The sequence below is a fragment of the Dioscorea cayenensis genome, chromosome 17, assembly GCF_009730915.1.
Source record: "Dioscorea cayenensis subsp. rotundata cultivar TDr96_F1 chromosome 17, TDr96_F1_v2_PseudoChromosome.rev07_lg8_w22 25.fasta, whole genome shotgun sequence".
NCBI classification, from domain to species: domain Eukaryota; kingdom Viridiplantae; phylum Streptophyta; class Magnoliopsida; order Dioscoreales; family Dioscoreaceae; genus Dioscorea; species Dioscorea cayenensis.
The window spans coordinates 17,463,859-17,472,250 of record NC_052487.1 but is presented as its reverse complement, the minus strand read 5'-3'; the positions used below and the strand labels follow the sequence as shown (position 1 = coordinate 17,472,250).

At 32.6% G+C, this 8,392-nt stretch overlaps 1 pseudogene; it reads right to left on the bottom strand.

Moving 5' to 3' along the window:
- Positions 1–2,077: 2,077 nt before the first annotated feature.
- LOC120280990 lies at positions 2,078–3,757 on the bottom strand (annotated as a pseudogene).
- Between the last annotated feature and the right edge of the window lie 4,635 nt (positions 3,758–8,392).

Sequence of the window (8,392 nt, the reverse complement as noted above, 5' to 3'; positions counted from 1 at the left end):
AAATTAAAGAAATTATGAATTCGATAGGATTAATTTTTGTTAGTGTCAAGTATTCATTGGGTTAAATATTTAAATATATTGAGAATATTGTAATGAATTATGTATGATTTGACATAAGTAATGATTTTTACTAAATTTATTTGTTTTTTTTGTGTGATTTTATTATTGTAGAAAAATTTAAATTTTGATATATGAAATAAATGATCCTAGAGTAAAAAAAAATGACAAAAAAAATGATCAAATAATATAAAAAAAATTCTCAAGAGTTGCACATCACTTAAAATTTTTACAGTCAAAAACTTTTTGGTTTAGTGGCACTGGTCATGTTGCGTAAGACATAATTTGTAAGACTTTCATTACTCAGGTTTAAAATCCGCTAAATATTATGGTACCAAAGAGTCCATGGTGTGAGAGTGAGTTTGCAATTTAATCCCCATATCACTGGGTGATGGTGTATAATCGAACCATTAATTATCGGCTTTGCACAGGTCTTTGAAAAAAATAAAAAAATAAAAATAATTTTTTTACCGTGAATTAAAAAATGCTAAAGCAGTCATCCCATAGAGAGTAAGCACTTTTTAATAATACAGGGTTGAAATTTTTTTTAAACATAGGTGAACTGAAGATTATTTATATATAAAAATTAAAATAGATAAATATTGGATCAGAAATTCTCAAACAAGAGCTTTCAAGCCAATGTGTGAGGGAAAAAAAACCTTATTTTCTAAATTATGGCTAAATAAAACCTTTTCATATCTGGTTAATAAATAATCTCATAGAATTAAATCAATTCAAACACAACAAATACTATAGACAATTCAAGCAAACCTAAAACATAGAACCACTCTCAAGTTTATTCACAAAACCATAAAAAGAAGAGAGACAAGAACAAGAACCAAGAATCAAAGCAAATTGTTAACAAATAAATCAAAACAAGATGCTTCTTCCTATAGAGATGACCAACAACTACATTCCAAACATTCTCATATTTTCTCTTTTTCATTTTCAACGAAAAACAAATAAATAAACAATTAAATAAAAGGAGAACATTCTCACATTCTCACTCTATTTTAACAATTAAGCCACTTTTCCCCCCACCAACTCTTTTAGTCCACTTTCAAACAAAACTTAAGAGTCACATCAAAGTAAGTGGGGGTGGTTGGCCCTCCCTTTGTTTTTCTAATTAGTAATTACTCACCCACAAGCAATGTATATATTAAATAAACAAAAATTAAAAGATAATTAAAAAATTTATCTACACCATAGATGGTAATTATATTTCACTTTTAAATGAAGTTTCAAATTAATACCAATGATAATTAAAAAGATATCATTATTCTCACCCCTTTAAATACTAGAATCATTTAAAGAAAAAAGGGCATTTCAATTCCATTTTTTTCCTTAAAAATCTTAATTTATTATTATTATTGATAAATGTGGACAAACCAAACCCCTTAATATTTGAGTTTGGAGGGTTTTGAATCTTAAATTTTGGTTTGAAGAAGAGCTTTGAATCTTAAACTTTGGTTTGAGGTGTTATGTATATTTATTTTATAAAATAAAATATTTTGATGATTTTTTTTCCTCATTAATTAACTAAATGGACGTTTTTACATTTTTTTATTTGTTTTTACCACACAGGTGATTAGAACTATGAACAAGCCACGGATTATAAATTTAAATAGGAAATGAATTACCAATTCTTTTTATCGTAAGAGTGGTTATATACGAAAAATTTTTCTCAAATATAAGTCCGTCCAAACAGATAAAAAAATATTCACTAATTAAAAACCCATCAATTTCAAACCCAACACCAAAAACCAACTAACTAACCGGGTTAATTAACGTTAACCATCTCATTTTAACAAGTGGGCCGGATATCCTTCAAAAGGCCCACAACTTGTTGCATTGTGGGCCTTTTCATTTGACACTGGGCCGTACAAAGATACCCAACTCTAACAAACTCCACCATCTCCGGCGAGCACTCTTCCCTCCCTTCTCAGCTCCACATCCACCACCTCCGCCGCCCTCCCTCCTCTCACCGCCGTCCTCACCCCTCTCCACCTCCTTCTCCGTCCACCCTCCCCCCTTCCCCGTCACCAGTTCCAAAACCAGCAACCCAAACCCATACACATCCTCCACCACCGACCCTTCTCCGCCATCAACCACCCCCAAAGTCCGCAATCCGAGCTTCCATCTCATCATCCAACAAAAACGTTCGCCGGAACTAGATGCCCGTGCACCACCGGCCGGCGACTCCCTTGATGAAGAAACGCCAACCCTCTCGCCACTCCCAGAGCCACCTTATGCCTCGCCGGCCAATCACACAACTCAACGTCTCCTCTTCCTCACTGGACCTCGCCGCCGGCAACTCATTCAACCACCGCCGCATATCTCCTTTCTCCATATACTCATACAAGAACAGCTTCTCTTTTCCGGGCGAGGCAGTAGCCAAGAAGTGGTAAAGGTTTGGGTGCTGGAGCTGGGAAAGCTCCCTCGGCGTCACAATTAGCACCGTTCTTCAAAAACCCTTATAACTACGTGCATGTCTCCGGTGAGCACTGCTCTCATATAAAGGACCACAACGATGGCCGTCGGCGAGTTGTGAGTCCTTTGAAAAGCATGACGTTGCTGTTGCAAGGTCAGCGAAGGTGAGCTCCATTAGAGGCTTTTCAAAGATTATCACCGGAGAAGACCATTTTAGCTTCTGCAACCCAAGTAGCACATTGCTCTACTGCTTTCTCTTCATCAATCTCATCTCCCTTTCTCCTTCTTCTTGTTCTTCTTGTTGTTCTTCTTCTTCTTCTTAGTGAGAATATAGTAATGGTTAGAAGAGTAAACAAGAGGAGAATGGCTGAAGTAGCTGAGATTGCTACTATTTTGTATGAGATTTTATGTTTCTTGTTGTTCTTGTGGTTGTTGTTCTTGTTCTGAGGAGGAGGAGGAGGAGGAGGAGGAGAGAAGGTGATAAGAGAACCAGCTTGTTTGAAAGAGGAAGAGCCAAACATGGAAAGAGTTTTGGGGGAGAGGAAACCAGAGAGGTTGTTGAAAGAGAGGTTTAAGACATGGAGGTTGGTAAGAGGAGGGAAATCAGAAGGGAAAACGCCATTGATGGAGTTGAGAGAAAGGTCTAGTACTTGAAGGTTGGAGAGATGGTGAAGGCCGGAAAGTTTAGTGAAATGGTTGTTGGAGAGATTGAGGGAAAGAAGAGAAGAGGAAGAAGAAGGGAAGCGGAGAGTGCCACCGAGGTGGTTGCCGGCGAGGTTAAGGTGGGTGAGGGAAGAAGAGGAGGACCAGAAGGAGCCAGGAATGGAGCCGGTGAGAGAGTTGTGGGAGAGGTCAAGGACTTGAAGGGTTGAGATGTTGGTGAGATAGAGCCAAGAAATGGTGCCGGTGAGGTTGTGAGAGGAGAGTTTGAGGATGGTGAGTGGAAAAGATGGGCAGTGGGAGAGATTGAAGTTGGAGACTGAGTGGAAGGCTAAGGAAAGAAGTTTGTGGTGGTCTTTGTGGCATGGTGGAGAACTTGAGATAGAGTTAATGGGAAGGAGGAGGATGAGGAGGAGAAGGAGGAAAAGAGTCATTGGATAATGGAAGAAGAGGTGCAAAAAGGTTGGGTGGGAAAATGAGGGGTTTAAGTAAAGAAGGGGAATGAGGGAAGTGTGTGTTTGTTTAATGAGTTTTGCAGCTTTGTTGGAGTTTGGTGGTTATTGTATTGTGTGTAGTATGTGGTATGGGTGGTTGATTTGGTTGTTTACTTGTTTGGTTAATGGATTTGGTTTTGTGAGGTGGGTGATTTGATTATTTGTGGATTAAAGGTGTGGAGAGTTGGTAATATTTTAAGTTAAAGAGAAACAAATTTTTTAATTATATAATTTTTTTTGTAATACATAAAAAATTGGTTAAATTGAGTTGGTAATTTAAAATTTATAAAAAATTATATTAAAATTTAAAATATAATTTAATAAAAAGTATAGTTGAATATAATTAATAGCAAAATCTTAAATTATATTAAATATAAAAAAAATTAAAATAATAATATTTAATTATCAACTCTTTTTATGACATGGTGATAACAACTAACATTTAATAGAAATCAAAGTGTGACAAATAATTTTTGCTGTTTTTGAAAGGAGTGAAAAGTAAAACAAAAGGTTTTTTTTTTTTCTGGTTGTGCATGCGGGTACTTGAAAAGCTGCGCTGGGTGTGCTTGGGCAATCTGAGTAACATGTCTTCATGACTGCCCAATAATCACTGAGAATCTGAGACTGAGCCAAGTGGTGCTTGTTAGCAACCACTGGAGCTCCTGTCACCCTGAAAACTCTTATCTCACATGATATAATGATATCATGTGAACTTTCAAAATTTAGACATTTTAGCTATATCCTAAACCTTATCAATATTTTCCATTTCAAAATGTGTATTCATTAAAGGTAATTTTCATATTTTTCAGCTTTTTGTTTTTGAAAAATATATTTTAAGCTTTTGCTCATGTTGTCAGAAAAAAAAGTAATTTTCATATTATTCTATTTTGAGTTTTTTTTTAAATGAATATATATATCATGCAACCACATGACATGGAATTGCATGTAGAAACCATAATGAAATAAAAATGAAAAATCAAGTTTAAAAATAATAAAATTTTATTGAAATAATACAAGTGAAGTTAAATGTTGGAAATAAAATTTTAAGAAAATGAATAAACAAATAAATATATTTTTTTAAGCAAAGGGGTATCTGTATATATAATTACATTACTATTGAGGGTATTTTTGCAAAAATACTTTTCAAGATGCCTGTGGGACCTGACATGAAATTAATCAGAATATTTTTCAAAATTTATTTTAATGAAAATGAATAAATCATAATTCATAAAAACAAACAGTAAACAACAATAAAGAAAAACAATAATAAACAATAAAATGGAAAGAAAAACTAAGACATAATTGACAACAAAGAATTTTTCAAGATTTGAATACTTATAACTGCATAAGCACCAAATTAAATCTAGCATACATATAATATACACACATCATCTCATGATAAAGCAATAAACGTTCTCCTACAAACACTAATGAATATATTTATAAAACATTTTCTATCATCATTTAATAATTACTTTACTATCCAAAAATTTTAACATTTGTCAATTTTTTATATTTAAAATATATACTTTATTATTTTCATATTTGTCGATATCCATAACAATATGCAGCACTTACTTTCTCGATCTTACAGATCATCTAGATTACATAATTCAAAGAATAAAAAAAATAAAAATTTTATTTAATATGATTTGGTACTTTGAAATAGTGTTATATATATAACTATATCATATAAATATAACTAATTTGGAAATTGGGCCTTCAACCTATGAACACCATAAATGGAATCTTCTCCGAACATATAGACACACGGAAACTCTAATTCTATAGTCATGTCATTGTGCATGTGCTCTTGTGTTTTTTTATTTTTTTATTTTTTTATTACTATTATTTTTCAATCTTAGTATTTTTTTAAATTACCAACAATGAAAATACAAAGAAACTAATGTTCACCGATAGTTTCACTCGATGTAATTTGTGGTTTGAGAATACTCAAAACACTCATGTAAAAGTTTTACATAAACCAAACAAGAAAAAACACACAAGATTGGTAACCAAGTTCGACGTCCACCGCCCTACGCTTGAGGCCAAGCCTCGAAGATAAATAATTCACTAAAAGAGGTGAAAATAATTGAGTACAAACATTTTATCACTCACTCTCACAAATAAAGATCACTACTCTATCTAAATTGTCTAGTGCCTACACTATTTTTTCGCTCAAGTGTCACATCCAATGTCAAAGCAATGTAGCTTATATAGACGCCTCAATGTCCCAAATATAGTACCCATACATCTTTTAGAATCTCCGTGACTGTCAATTTTAAATCATTCCAAATTTAGCTATTGCAACTCTTGTTATAACTACGTAGCGATGACCCAGTAAATTTAGTTTAGCTTTCGAGCTTAAATAAAAAGTCAACATTCTCATATTCGCTAACTTTTAATTTTTCCTATGCTTTTAGTCCCAACCATGGCTCTCTCTTCGATCCCAACCACTCGTGCTAGCGTAACCAAAACTCATCGATGAGGGGGTTAATGTCAACTACTATCATCATGATGGATGTTTTGAACAATTTCTCAAATTTTTATTAAAAACTTAAAAATTTTAAAAATTTTAAATAAGAAAAATTTCATTACTAAAAATTTTTACATTTCTCATTAGATGGTAACGGGTAGGGTATGGGTAGGGTATGCCAAAACCCTTACCCGCACCTGCATCCCTTACCCGCACCTTCGGGTAGTAAAAATCATACCCTTACTCCTTACCCAGCAGGTACTCACTTACCCGTTGTTTCCAAATTATCTAATTAAATTTAAATAATAATAAAAAAATAAATTAATTATACATTATATTTCAATCTTAAACACATGTCCATAAATTCAAAATTACAAGTTGATATATATATTTGTTTATCTTAAATTATATAATCACATAAAAATGACGTTTATTTAGGACTCAATGGTAACTCTACCTTTCGTTTTATTCATGTTTAATTATCTTGGTTTTTGTTTTAAGTTTTTTCATATATCTACTATTTATATTTTATATAGCTTCAAATTTTATAAATATCTAGTAAGATTTTGAATAAAAAAAAATTATAAGTAATTTTCATAAGTTATATCCAATTGATTTTTTATTAGTATCTTATTTTTCAGGATGTTCTTATAATTTATAGAATAAATTATTATAACATTATTTTTTATATTTGTTTATTTTTAAATTTAATTATGATTCTTAATATATATCTAAAATTCAATTTTGATAATATTATCAAATATAAATATAAAAATTAAATAAAATTTAAAATAATATATTAAGAGAAAATTTGAAATATTCAAATTAATCACCATGAAAAATAGATATTGAGTAAATTATGAGTAAATGTTTAGTTTAATATTATATATATATATATATATATATATATATATATATATATATATATATATATATATATATATATATATATATATATATATATATATTTGAGAGGGTAAAGGTGCACGGCACGGGTTTTCACTGCACTCTCTTCAACCGGTAAGGGTAAGGGTAGTGAGAGTACATGTAGGGTGGAGCATTACCTCATTCACTCCACTACTAGTCTTAATTATTAAAAAAATTATAAAGTTTAAAACATTGTATAATTTTCTATAATTTTTGAAAAACTTGTTTTTTAATTACTAAAGTTATTAAAAACTTAACATCAGAAACTCTAGGATTCGAACAATGGTAGGGCTCCTACCATCCAATTCCAACAAACCACTCAAGCACATGCTCATTACATATTAGCTTTATACAAACAAAATATTATAAAACATTAATATTCATATAAAAATCTTATCGAACACGCTTCTAAGATTTTTCTCGGCCGACCAGAGCTTCGCACTGGCCGCCACCATGTGGGTCCGCCCCGCTAACATACGAATCGCAAATACTGCCCCGATCCGACTGACTAAATTTCTGCATGACTGCAAACGATCTCAAGACTCATTAACCTCCCTGGCCATGCTTTAGTCCGAGTCAAGCAGCACCGATCTCCCGATCCCGACTACCTAGAGTAGCATACCTCCGCCTCGCCACGCAGCCCCTCACAAGGGGCACACGCCTTTTCGTGCGTCTTTCATGAAAACTTACCAAACTTGATCTTTAATTCACCCGAGTTTGGCCTTCAAATCTTCCCAAGAAAGATCTTCAATCAATCAACCCAATCATACCAACAATAGGCATGTCTTCAATCATACCCTTAATAGTCTTCAATCATACTTATTAGGTTTGTCCTTCAAATCATACCTTCAATAGTCTCTCATTAATACCATTGATAGATATTTCTTCACTAGTTTCATCCATATTTAGTCCCAATCAAATCTCCCTAAAATACTGGCTCTTTATACGATCTGTCTTCAAGTCAGAACATTCCAAAAATAGCTTCACCAAGATCTTGAAGATATTTGCATCCAAACCAAGATTCCTTGCCATGTCAACATACTTAGCCATGTCATCATTTGATGCCATCGCCAAAAGTCGCACATCATTTTGACTCGGTGTCAAATTATGCTAATTTATAGTGCAGTTGTACTAACATTTACTATTATTTTATTTTTTTTATTAATGATATAAACAAAAAAAAATCAACTTCACACACATTTTTATTATTGCATCTCATTTATCATCACATAAACGTGAAACAATTCTTAATTGCAACCAATGCTTGCATTGAGTTCCAACTCATTTTCTTACTCTTGTTTCTTGTTAGCCATGCAACCAAAGCTCATTTAAAAACCAGATCCAAATG